We start from the raw sequence: 14,107 nt of genomic DNA on the forward strand, positions 1-14,107 counted from the left end.
GAGGCCTAACCCACGACAGTTCCAGCTTATACAACTCATTGTTATCGGCGGGCCTGATCAACAGGACCCACCGCTGGTAAATTAGAATTTATTGAAGCTGACCCAAATATCTCCTCATGCTCCTGCAAACTGGGCTCGTCCAGGCCCATACGCCTTCTCTTCGGATCAGTAACTATTAGCCCTTCCCCAGTCCCCCTCATTTCAGTCTCCTTATCTTTGGAAGTAGAACCCCAAAATGAAACTACCTTATCCTTCCCTACATTAACACCCTCAACTTCTACCTTATCCCCACCATTAGTGGACTTTGAATTTTGAAAATTGGCTCCAAATCTCCCCTTCCCCAGGCCACCACCCACCACTGCCGCACCACCTATTGCACCGCCACCAAAAGTGCCACCATGACTGCCTAGGGGATTGTCCTCCCTTAACCACCGTGCTCCAATGTTTCTAATATTCCGATGAGGTTGAGCTCTAGCCTCTGGACCAAACCGTCGTGATAACCGGTTCGGATGCGCCTCAATCACCCTTGGACAAAATCTTTCGCCATGACCAATCATCCCACATATGAAACAAAATGTTGGTAACCGCTCATAGACGAAAGTAATATTACACCACTCATCTCCTTCTTTACGAATTCGAGTTGTGGTAATAATAGACTTTCGAATATCAAAACGAATTCGAACCCTGATATAAGGATTCCAGCTGCTTGAAAAATTATTTGGATCTGCCTCTAGAAAATCTCCAACCTCATTTGCTAATCTCGTTATGTAGTGGTCATAAAAGTAGCCTCTGCGCAACCCATGAATTTGCAACCAAATGCACATATAAAACAAAGGGATATCTGTCGGCTGAATCTCGAGAGGGACCCTCTCTAATAGCAGTAGATTATTATTGAAGGACCATGGACACATAGCTAAAACCCTCTGCAAATCAACCTCATGGAAGAACTGAAACATGTATAACTCCTCGTTAAGTTCACGAATGATCATCCCCATAGTAGGCCTGAATAGAGAAGCCATGGTTTGTCTCATGGCGTGAAAGTTAATGATCCGATCTGTCAAAAAACGACCAATCAGGCACAACTCAAAACATTCCTTCTCTTCACCTTCCATTGCTGAGAAAACTATGCCATCACCATCCTCGCCATCCATAGAGAGCGCCGCCATATCAATCGAGACTTGATCATCCGATATATTCGAAATAAAAGAATTGAAAACAAAAATAGAACGAAAGACGAAAACTTATCAAAAGACAAGAGAGACAACTGCTCTTTCAGAGAAGAGACCTAGATCGCTAGATATTTTAAAAGTTTTGAATCTGAGAAAATCATTCACTTGACTACTTCTATATTAGTTGTTTTTACGAGTTCCAAGGATATCAAAATTTTTTGTTCCACCCTTATGTCTATTTCATCAATATGGAAACCTTCGTTTATGGAGCTTGTGAAAATGAATTCCGATGCAATGTTGTTCAGACCTTTGTTTCATCAATAAGGGTTTTAGCTAATGTTGTTCAATGTGCTCATAGTTTGGCTATATTTTTTTGTTGCTATTGAATTTGTCTTGGTTTAGGTGGAGGAATATTGAGATGAGTTGATGCATCTGGTTGAGGCAGATTTATTTATGTTTAATGAAGTTTTAGCTTTTTTATTAAAAAAAAGGATGGCCTAAATATGAACCGTTTTTAACATTATTAAAAACTTTTTATAATATTTTATCCTTTATTTGATATGAACTAATTAAATAAGACAATTATTGAGCTGTGATGTGTATATAATTGTTTATCTCTTTTTTAAAAAGATATAACTTAGGACTATATTCTTAAAATTAGTTTATAATTGTAGGCCTTTATAAATTATCTTAGAATTAGTTTGAATTAATTTTATCAAGTGAAATTGCTTTAGTGTATTTTCAAGTTTTTCATTTGTTTTATATTTATATTGCAACTATGATTTGTATTATTTTATATTATATTGCTGACATAATGAAATTGTTGGAATGAACCGCCTAATTAAGAGTATATAAATTAATTTATTATTTTACTCTTTTAAATTTTAGAAAAATGAAAGAAAACAATAAATAAAAAATTAAAGAGAGCTGCAAGTTCATTGAATGGGAAAACTGGAAATACAAATTTATGTCAAACACCCATGCTAAATCCTTCAGCAAGTGTTGGTCCAATTGCAAGTACTTACAAATCTCAAACCAAAGATTCTCATTGTGTATTTTATGCATCAAACAAATCTCCAATGCTTTAATCTCAAGTTCCATTGGACGTGGATGAAAATGAGCAACAAATTGATGCTACCGACACTAATGAAGGTAAAACACAATTTTCTACACATTCTAAGTTGAAATCTAGGAGCGGGGTTTAGGATCATTTTTAGAAATTAATTATTTTTTAGGGTGATTAAATTAGTAAGACACTATGTGTATGGTGTAAAAAATATTTAAACTGTAAGAGTGAAAGTGGCACTTCAGATATGTGGAAGTATTTAAGGGAATTTTGCAAGAAGTACACATATAAAAAAGAGTTAAATAAAGAAAATTCACAAAGAACTTTATCTTTTCAGAAAAGTAATGAGAGTGAGGATGTTAAGTTAAGTTGTTGGCAATTTGATCAAGATGCTTGTAGGGAGAAATTAGTTAAAATAATAATAAAGAGGAACTCCCATTTAGGTTTGTTGAGAAGGAAGAATTTCTAGATTTCTTGAGAACCGTTGTGCCATAATTTAAAGTTCCATCTAGATTATTCATTTCTGAAAAGAAGAAATTGTGTGCACTTATTGCATCTCATTGTCAAAGGGTTTCTTTAACCACATATACATGGACTAATATTCAAAATTTGTCTTATTTATGTTTGACTGCTCATTTTTTTTATTGACCGGAGAATTCAAAAACGCATTTTGAATTTACTGCTATTAAGAGTCATAAAAGGGTGAATATTGAGAACGCAATTGATTTTTGCATAGAAGAGTGGGGATTGTCCAAGGTTATGTGCATCAGTATTGATAATGCACCTTATAATGACTCTGTTGTTTCACAACTAAAGAAAATGCTACTTAAGAAAAATGCATTTGTATTAGGTGGGGATGCATTTCATATGAGGTGTTGTGCTAATATCATTCAGTTAGTTGCGAGAGATGGACTTGATGCTGTACAAAGTTCTATTAAAAAGATTAGAGATATAGTGAAACATATTAGGAGTAGTCCACAATGCTCTGAAATGTTTAAAAAGTATTGTCAATTGGTTGGACTAGAGTCTAAATTATTTTTGCAATTGGATTGTCCTACTAGGTGGAATTCAACATATTTGATGTTGGAATATGCTAAATACATTTGATAGATTAGAAGATGTAGATAGTCAATTTCAAGCTGAATTTGGAGATGATTTGCCTAGTGATTTTGATTGGCTTAATGCTAGGATTCTTTGTAAATTCCTTAAGAAATTTTATGATGTCACTTGTAAATTGTCCGGGAGTTTGTATTCTACTTCTAGCATTTATTTCCTTGAGATCATAAAAATCTTGAAGGAATTGTACAGTTGTAAAAGTAGCAATGTGATAAAGGACTATGTAGATTTCGTCAGGAGTTTTAACTAATATCGTTTGGCTAAGATGAAATAGGAGAAAAGATAGACTAGAAGACAAAAAGTCTTATTGAAATTTCTCAAAAATTGAAAAGTGAGTTTCTAATAGCTAAGGGAGACTATTTATAATAGAAATAAAACCTTAATATGCAAAATTATGAAAATACTCAAAATATCCAAAAAGATAATTAAAATGTAAAATTGACTCCCTAAACGATGAAATTTTCATATCGAACTTTGTGAGAGACCTATGGCCCTTGTCACACTTTTGAAAGTCGTGCGTCTCGAAATTTCTTTTCCAAAAAGCTATCGTTGGTCTCTATCGGACGTTAGCAGCAAAAGTTAGGCCCGGTCCAAGTCTGCCGTAAAGTCCAAGGCTAGTTGCTCCATGTTATTCCTTTCCACTTGTAAAGAATTCGACCTCGATTTGTCATCAGCAGGGTAGTACTGAAATAGATCTGTTATATTAAACGTCTTGGAAATTTTCATCTCATGTGGAAGGTCAAGAACATAGGAATTATTATTGATCTTCTGAATGATCCGAAATGGATCAATCTTCTTGGCGTCAAGCTTTTTTTGTCCTCCACCATGCTCCTTGCGTAAATATACCATAAATTGGTCACCGATATTAAAGGACTTGAAACGTCTATGTTTTTCAGCTGTAGCTTTATATTTGTCATTGGCTTCTGTAAGGCATTATTGTGCCTGTTTGAAAACATCCACGTGCTGCTTTGCCAAGTTGTTTGCTGCAATACTGTTATGAGAACCTATGGGAAGGGTAATAAGATCAACTGTATGCATTGGGACTTTTTTGTACACAACAGCAAATGGTGAAATCTTTGTGGAGCTGTAGACAATACTGTTGTAAGCAAATTCTGCTTGGGCAAGAGCAAGATCCCAAGCATTTTTCTTGTTACTGCAGATGCAGCGCATAAGATTGCCAAGCGTGTGGTTCACCACTTCAGTTTGTCCATCAGTTTGGGGATGGGCAGCACTGTTGTATTGAAGTTTAGTTCCAAAATGTTTCCATAAAGTCACCCAGAAATGAGCTAGAAACTTCACATCTCTATCAGAAGTAATGATCTTAGGGACGCCATGTAAGCGAACAGCCTTCTGAAAAAAAGTCTTGCCACATGAGAAGCATCATTAGTTTTCTTGCAAGGAATGAAATGCGCCATTTTGGAGAACCTGTCAACAACAACAAAAATGGAATCAGATCCACGTTGAGTACGTGGAAGACCAAGAACAAAATCCATAGACAAGTCCTCCCAAGGATGTGTTGGAATAGGCAGTGGAGTGTATAAGCCTGTATTCTGTGAATGTCCCTTCTGAGTTTAACAAACTGGGCACTTCTGGACCATCTGACCTGTATCCTTTTTTAATTGTGGCCAGTGAAAACGCTCCTCCAACCCAGTAATAGTCTTGTCACGCCCTCAATGACCACTCAAACCTCCTCCATGGACCTCCCGAATTAGCTTTTCTCGTAAAGAAGATCGAGGGATGCATAACCTGTTCTCCTTAAAAAGAAAGCCATCATGTATCAAGAATCCATCAGCAGGCTAGTGATTCTGGACTCTATCCCATATATTAGCAAAGTCATCATCTGTAGCATACAAATCCTTCATGAATTCAAAACCTACAACCTCCTGATTAACTGTAATCAATAGAGTAGCTCTCCTACTCAAAGCATCTGTCACCTTATTACTATGGCCAGCCTTATATTTGATGACATAATGAAAGGCTCCAAAGTAAGCTGCCCATCGAGCATGCATCTTATTCACATGTTTTTTAGTTTTAAAATGGATCAAAGATTGATGATTTGTGTGAATAATAAACTCTCGCCCCATCAGATACTGCTCCCAAGTTTTTAAAGTCCAGAATACTGCATATAACTCCTGCTCATATGTGGACCACTTTTTCCTAGCTTCATTCAGTTTCTTACTAAAGAAAGTAATAGGCCTTTTAGACTGTGACTACACTCCACTAATCCCAACTCCACAAGCATCACATTCAACCTCAAACAATTTATCAAAATCGGTTAGAGCAAGAATAGGGGTAGAAGTAAGCTTATCTTTAATCTCTTCAAAGCTATTGTTGGCAGCGTCAGTCCAAGCAAATTTCTGCACTCTCTCTTTCTTCAAGTAATCTATGATAGGGGCAACAATGCTGCTGAAATTTCCGATAAACCGTCGATAGAAAGTAGCAAGGCCATGAAAGCTGCAAACTTTAGAAATAGTTTTGGGGATGTGCCAATTCCGTATTGCTTCTACCTTCTTCTTATCAACGTGTATCCCTTCTGCACTAACAACGAATCCCAAGAATAGAACACGCTTCGTCATGTAAATGCACTTCTTAAGATTAGTAACCAGCTCACTTTCTTGCAAGGCTGTCATGACTTGACAGAGATGCTGCAAATGTTCTTCTTCGCTGTGACTAAAAACCAAGATGTCATCAAAGTAAACAACCACAAATTTGTGTAAGAAAGGATGCAAAACTTGGATCATGAGTCGCATAAAAGTGTTGGGTGCATTCATCAAATCAAAGGGCATAACCAGCCACTCATACAAGCCTTCCTTAGTGTAATGACCCGGAAACCGGACCGCTACCGACGCTAGGATCCAGATCGGCATAAGGCCGCCGGGACCCGTAGCAAGCCTAACATGCATCCTGTATACCTGTTAAATCCCATACATGATCAAACATATACATGAAATTTTAAACTTTTTTTCTTTCATTTACCAAGCATAACCTGTGCATGCACAAACTCATAAACATAAAACCCTACATTGGAGCCCTCATCAAATGCTCTAATGGGGTTACATATCATACATTAAGCTTGGTTTACATAAATCATCATTAAAACATTGCATAGATCATGTGCAAAAGGGATTAACTTTACATATTAGGGTCAAGCACAACTCTAAACCTCAATATACATCATTACATTACATTACTATACTTTACATTACATTGTCTTTCTCATGTCCACAACTAGCTATTACATAATACATGAATTTACTCTTGTTGACATCCTGGTCTACCCCGTACCTGCAAACCTGGGGGGATTAAGGGAATGGGGTGAGCTACTAGAGCCCAGTGAGCAGAATAATAAAAACATTATATTAAAAATTCATGCTTTCATGAAATGCATCACATCACAAACAATTCACATTAAGGATGAACTTGTCACCAATAGCCCTCTACATTTCCAATAGTGCCAGAACATAGAATGGGTCATGGTCTTTCCCTTACATAACATGTCATAACATTCCAATGTGCCAGGGACGTAGAATCGGTCTTTCTGGACTTTCTCTTACATAGTGCCAGGGATGTAGAATGGGTCTTCCTGGACTTCTGTACCTTATCATCATCATATCATATCATACCATACGAGGGCTAATGGATCACTCAAAGTTCATCCACATCAACAACATAATATGCAATGCAACATATTCGTGAATTCTAATGCAAACAACATAATATATCTCATGGCTTTCATGATGCGTGAATCATGCTAAAACTTTCATTATTTGCTTTGAAACATAAAGAGTCATTCTACTCACCTCAGGCTAGCTCTGAAAAGATACTAAAGCAGCTGTCTCACTGCTGGGGTCCCTGGTTCCTCGGGTTCGAACCTACACAAGTGGACTCAAATGAGGGACCAAACATACATGAACATGACCCTAAAATACTCCCCAAAAACCCCCTAAAACACCTTAAAACAATCATAGAAATCATGAAAAGGAAGGCTGAACAGGGCACTTTCGGCGGCAGGTTCGGCGGCCGAAAGTCTCTCCAGAGCCGAAAGTCATGAACCTTCGGTGGCACTTTCGGCGGTCGAAGGTTCCTTCAAGATCCGAAACTCGTGCATGTTCGGTGGCACCTTCGGCGGCCAAAACTCCCTTCCAGAGCCGAAAGTCCACTTTCGGGGGTAGGGTTCGGCAGCCAAAAGTTTGCCTCCACAGGCAGGTTCGGCGGCCGAAAGTCCTTCGGCTGCCAAACCTGAGTTCTTCCAAAGGGCAGAACTCAGCCTCCTCATTCACATTTTTGCCTCCCAAACCATTCAAACATACATTTAGCTATCCTACAACATGCATACACGTACCACCAAGCATCTAGGGGTCTCAAACTATCCTAAACCCCAACACAAATACAAATATCAACTCAAACAACACACATTGTCCATAACTCAACATTAACCTAAACATACATATACAACTAACCTAATCATGCATTTCTACCCCATGAATCTTCTTGAAACTTAACCAAAACATGAAAAGAGGTGAGGATCTACTCTTACCTCTTGAAGATCGAGAGGAGAGGCGATCCAACTCGGAGATGGGAGAGATCTAGCTCTTTGGGTCTCCAAGCTCCAAAAACTCCGTTTTTAACTCAAAAATCTTCAAAATAAGATGAAAGCCTGTCAAAACTTGAAAGATTTAAAGGAAATCAGCAAAATCAACCATGGGAGGGCATGGACTCACCTCTGGCCGGAAATGGGGAAGAAACTCGCCTATTTTCGGCCATGGGGCTTCTTATAGGGGCTGGCCAGGCCACCTTCGGAAGCCTAAGGTGCCTCCAAAACTCATGCATGTTCGGCGGCCGAACATGAGGTTCGGCGGCCGAACCTGGATTTCCCTCTATGGTCTTTTTCATTCAAAACTCAATTTCTTTCTTACTTAAAACCATAAAATACATTAAAACATTTTATAAAAACATGTTTTTACCCTTCTAGAGGTTTCTGACATCCGAGATTCCACCGAACGGTAGGAATTCCGATACCGGAGTCTAGCCGGGTATTACACTTAGTCTTGAAGGCTGTCTTCCATTCATCTCCCTCCTTGATCCGAACTTGTTGATAGCCGCTTTTAAGGTCGATTTTAGAGAAGACTTTAGACCCGGATAGCTGATCCAACATATTATCCAATCATGGAATAGAAAATCGATACTAAACTATAATTTTGTTGATGGCCTTGCTATCCACGCACATTCTCCAAGTCCCATCTTTCTTTGGAACTAATAGGGCAGGTACTCCGCAGGGGCTAATGCTCTCCTGAATATGCCTCTTCTTTAGTAATTCTTCAACCTGTTCTTGGAGGATTTCACTCTCCTTTGGACTCATCTTGTAATGATACAGATTCGGTAATTTTGATCCAGGAATGAGATCAATCTGATGTTGGATATCCCACAGAGGTGGAAGCTTGGATGATTCCTCCACTATCTTAGGAAATTCCTTCAACAGCTCTTTGATGGGTGGTGGTAAAGATGGTGCATCCTCCATTGTACCTTTTGCTCTCACCAATAAAGCCAGTGTACCTCCAGATTTCTCAACTGCGCCTGATAGCCTCTGCACTCCCGTGGAAACAACAACAACATTCTTCCCTTCCACTTTAGAATGTTTCGCAGAACCGGAAGGCAAGATAGTAATCTTCTTTTGATTCCACGTGAACATGTATGAATTCTCCTTCCCCCTATGCAAAGCATCAACATCGAACTGCCAAGGGCGACCTAGCAAAATTCCACAGCAATCCATATCCACAACATCACAATTGATAGGTTCAGTATAAGATTTACCGATCGAGATAGGTACGCTGTAGATTCTGTTGACCTCAATTGTTGGACCTTTCTTAATCCATCCGACTTTGTATGGCGAAGGGTGCGGCCGTGTAGGCAACTGCAATTTCTCCACCAATTGCTTAGCTATCAGATTCTCACAACTGCAGCTATCTATAATTAGCCTGCAAATTGCCTCTTCTACTCGATGCTTTGCTTGGAAAATCTTCCTCCTTTGCGTCTGATCCTCATATTTTGTTGAGCATAAGATTTTCTTCACCACATAGGTGACCTCTCTATCTTCCAAACCAGCAATAGATCCATCATCGTCATCCACTTCCTCGTCAGTTTCAGCCACCTGCTCAACTACATTAACCTATCGACGATTAGTGTTAACTCTTCTACGTTCTAAAAAATTATTTGATCGATGACCAGGTTGCCTGCAGCGGTAACATGTCTCCCGTTGGCTTCTGACAAGGATTGGTTCTGCCTCCTTTGTCTACTATAGTGGTGATTGCCTTTCCTTTACTATCTCTCCTTTCTTCCATAGTATTATGAGGATTGCCATAATTTACAACCTTAGAAGGTTGCCCGTCGTAATTGCCTCTATACTACTGCGTCCGTGTCGAACCAGAATTTCTGTAATTGAAATTTCGGTTGTACTACTGACGTGGCTGTCAATCAACACGCTCTTCTGCCCTTTTTTCCATTTCAATAGCGTCTACCAAGGTGAAAATCGCAACTACTCCCATCATACAATGAATTTCGTGATTCAGGCCCCTCTGATAATGAGCAACCTACTGGGCTTCGTTCTCACAGTTTTTCACACCTCGCCTGTAACCGCAAAAACCTTCTCGGTATATTCATCCACCCTTCGGTTCCCCTGTACACAGTCATGATACCGGTTATACAAAACTTGAGCATGATCGCTAGGCAAGAACTGTTGTTCAATCATCTGCTTCATCAAGACCCAGTTTCGTATGGGTTCCAGCCTCCTTTGATATCATTCATTTTGAATCGAATTCCACTAGGCTGCTACACCCCTTTTTAACTAATAGGCCACAATCGGAACCTTACGATCCTCTTCCATGTTCATAACTTCAAAAAAATATTCAATCTCTACCAGCCAATCAAGAATAGATTCCACATCCAACGAACTAAAAAATTTTTGAAGGTCTATCTTGATCTTGTAACCTTCCTGATAATTCTGTTGGGGATTTGCAAGCACAAGATTGACGACCACAGGATTGGCGACTGGTTGGGGGTGTGCGGTGGCGGGTTGGTGGATTCCCTACTGCAGGGTCAGCTGTCTGATCATCTCCCTCAATTCTGTCAAAGATGCCTCAATCGCAGTAAGTCGCGCCTCTTGGTTATCTGCCATGGTCGAACTTTGCTCTGATACCAATATGATAAAGGACTATTTAGAATCCGTCAGGAGTTTTAACCAATATCGTTTGGTTAAGACGAAATAGGAGAAAAGATAGGCTAGAAGACGAAAAGTCTTATTGAAATTTCTCAAAAATTGAAAAGTGAGTTTCTAATAGCCAAGGGAGGCTATTTATAATAGAAACAAAACCCTAATATGCAAAATTATGAAAATACCCAAAATATCCAAAAAAATAATTAAAATGCAAAATTGACCCCCTAAATGATGAAATTTTCATATCGAACTTTGTGACCGGCCTGTGGTCCTCGTCACACTTTTGAAAGTCGTGTTTCTCGAAATTTACTTTCCGAAAAGCTATCATAGGTCTTTATCGGATGTCGGCAGCAAAAGTTAGGGCCGTCCAAGTCTACCGTAAAGTCTAAGGCTAGTTGCTCCATGTCACAATGATGAGAGAATGATTGAAATGGGCAGACAAATGAGGCTAAAGTTTAACAAATATTGAGGTTTATTAAATAAGATGAATGTGATATTGTTTATTACAATTGTCCTGGACCCTGGATACAAATTGAATTATATTAAAGCCAAATACATTATCTATTATTTTGAAACTGAGGCTAAGCTCTTGGTTGAAAGAGTGGTGAATGCTTTAAAAGAGATGTTGAATGAATATATGAGAGATTGCGATCAAGCATGTACAAGTAGAAGTGGTTCTGGTAAGAATATTCAAGTTGAAAATTATAATGATGCAATGATGGAAGAAGAAGAGATTGATAATTATTTTGTTCAAATGGAGGAACAAAAATTGGCTTCCCGATCTAAGATAGATAGGTATTTGGAAGAACTTCCTGAGATAGATTTTGATATTTTATTATAATGGAAGGTAAATTCAGTGAGATATCTAGTATTATCTAAGGTAGCTAGAGATGTTTTGGTTATTCAATATTCGACTGTAGCTTCTAAGTCTGCAATCAATATTAGAGAAGGATATTGGATCAGTTTAGGAGTTCTTTGCTTTCGACTACTGCAGAGGTTCTAATTTGCTGCAAGATTAGTTAAGAAGTCAAACTAAATCAATCCAACTTGAAAGACCATTGAAGAGCTTGAAGGCTGGGAATTAGGTATAATTATTTTATTAAATAAATTGTAAGCTCTTAATTATCCAATATTTATGAAACTTTTCATTTCAGTTTACTTTATTTCTTTTATAATAAATTTCAGAAATCACTCAAGATTCTTAAGTTACGGAGATGATAATTTTATGAACTAGGGTGGACTGCTAGATATTGTAAGTTATAAGATTACTTGAATATATATATATATATATATATATACTTGCAATTAATTAAAAATATCCATTTACTAATTTATTTTTTGCATTAAATTGAAGGTGTCACATGGAGAGAGGATTGAAACTTATTTGGCTGAAGCTGGTTTCTTATAAAAAAATATTTCCACAAAGCTTATGAAAGATTTAATGTGGAGTTTTTAGTTTTTTTGTGTTTGTTGAATGTAACATTAATGAAGACTTTGTATTTTGTTTATTTACTTAGTATTACTATATATTTTAGATGCAAGTACTATATGACAATATGGATCTTTGATATTATTTTATATTTTATATTTTATATTTTAATGTTAGATTTGGTAATTTGATATAATTAATATTTTTTTTGAAATGAGATATAATTAATATTAATAATATTATTACTATATGACACTATAAATATTTGATATTATTTATATTTTAATGTGAAATTTATTAGTTTGATATAATTAATATTAATATTATATATATTAATATTAGAAATATTTAATTATTTTAATAAAATAAAATTATTATATGAACCAAGAATTAGAAATGAAACCGAACTGAAATTAGAATTCAAAAAAAATCGAAAACAACACCGAATCGAAATAAAAAACATAAAAAATTATATTAGAACAAAAAATATAAAGAATCGTATCGAAATCAAACTGAGTTTTGATTTCGATTTCAAAAATATCAAAAATTGAAGTTTGTTCCAGTTCGATCCGTATAAAGAAATGTTTCAGGAACCAAAACCCCACACCCCCTAATGCCATTAACAAATGATGAGCCCATCTATATTCTTCCACGCTGCTAAAAAATGAAGTCGCAGTTATCAATTACTTTTGCTATTATACATCGTAAATGATCTATTTAGTTTTGTTATTGTACACTGTAAATATCTATCTTCTACTTTTAAATGGTTTTTAATTTTTTAAATTGGGTAAATTGTAATTTAGTCCCTCTGGTTTGGTGAAAAATAACCTTTCGTCCATCTGTTTTAAAAAACCTTTAATTTAGTCACTGTGATTTTTAAAAATTATGCGTTTAGTCCCTTATTTTCAGTTAAATCACTGTTAGTTTTAGTTAAAAGACTAAAATATCAATTCTTTCTCCTTCTCCTTCCTCTTTCTCCTCTTCTTCTTCTTCTTCTCATTCCCAATCTCCTTCTTCTTCTTCTTCTCTTTTCTGATCTCCTTCTTCTTCTTCTTCTTCTTCTTCTTCTTCTTCTTCTTCACTTGGAATGTCACATATGGAACCCTCTCTCCTTTGGGAAAACCACAGCAAGTGATTCTCATCAACGATCAATTTCCAGGGCCTGTCATAAACTCCACAAGCAACAACAATGTTGTCGTCAATCTTTTCAATAATCTTGACGAGCCTTTTCTCTTGACATGGTATAATCTTTGGTTTCCTATTTTGTTTTTTCAGCATAGAATTTGGGATGTTTATATCTTGATTGAATTTTTTGTAGGAGCGGCATCCAACAGAGGAAGAATTATTGGCAGGAGGGTGTGCTTGGAACCAACTACCCAATTCCCCCTGGAACTAACCACACTTATCATTTTCAAGTCAAGGACCAAATTGGGAGCTTTCTTTACTACCCAAGCACATCAATTCACAAAGCAAATGGTGCATTTGGTGGCCTTCATATCAATAGTCGTTTGCTCATTCCTGTCCCTTATGATGCTCCTGAGGATGACTTCACTGTTATTGTTAAAATCGGTGAGATTGTGATAGAACCCATTGTCCTCAACATGACTTTCAGAAATTTTGTGGAAATCATCTTTAAGAATCATGAGGAAGCCATGCAATCATGGCATTTAGATGGGTATTCGTTTTTCACAGCCGCATAAGTATACATATTTCAATTGATGAATGCCCATAATCGACTGGTAAATATAACTAACGAATTCAAGTGATCAACAGACTGGAGCCTGGAACATGGGCACCTGAAAAGAGGAAGCACTACAATCTTCTCGACGCAGTTAGCAGGACAACAGTGCAAGTATTTCCAAAATCATGGGCAGCAATCTTCTTGACATTTGACAACGCTGGAATGTGGAACTTAAGATCTGAATTGTGGGAGAGGACTTACCTGTAATACCCGGCTAGACTCCGGTATCGGAATTCCTACCGTCCGGTGGAATCTCGGATGTCGGAAGCCTCTAGTAGGGTAGAATCATGTTTTCATAAAATGTTTTAAGGTATTTCATGGTTTTAAGTAAAATGGAAATGAGTTTTTGTATGAAAACAACCTTGAAGGAAAACTC

At 37.2% G+C, this 14,107-nt stretch overlaps 1 long non-coding RNA gene across 1 annotated transcript; it reads left to right on the forward strand.

The window, feature by feature from the left end:
- The first annotated feature begins 13,053 nt into the window (after positions 1–13,053).
- On the forward strand, positions 13,054–13,904 carry LOC122723427. The gene is made up of 3 exons (XR_006350368.1): positions 13,054–13,231; positions 13,309–13,559; positions 13,764–13,904. It is a non-coding gene; the product is annotated as an uncharacterized LOC122723427 (long non-coding RNA).
- The last annotated feature ends 203 nt before the right edge of the window (positions 13,905–14,107 follow it).

Source organism: Manihot esculenta, chromosome 4 (genome assembly GCF_001659605.2).
Source record: "Manihot esculenta cultivar AM560-2 chromosome 4, M.esculenta_v8, whole genome shotgun sequence".
NCBI classification, from domain to species: Eukaryota; Viridiplantae; Streptophyta; class Magnoliopsida; order Malpighiales; family Euphorbiaceae; genus Manihot; species Manihot esculenta.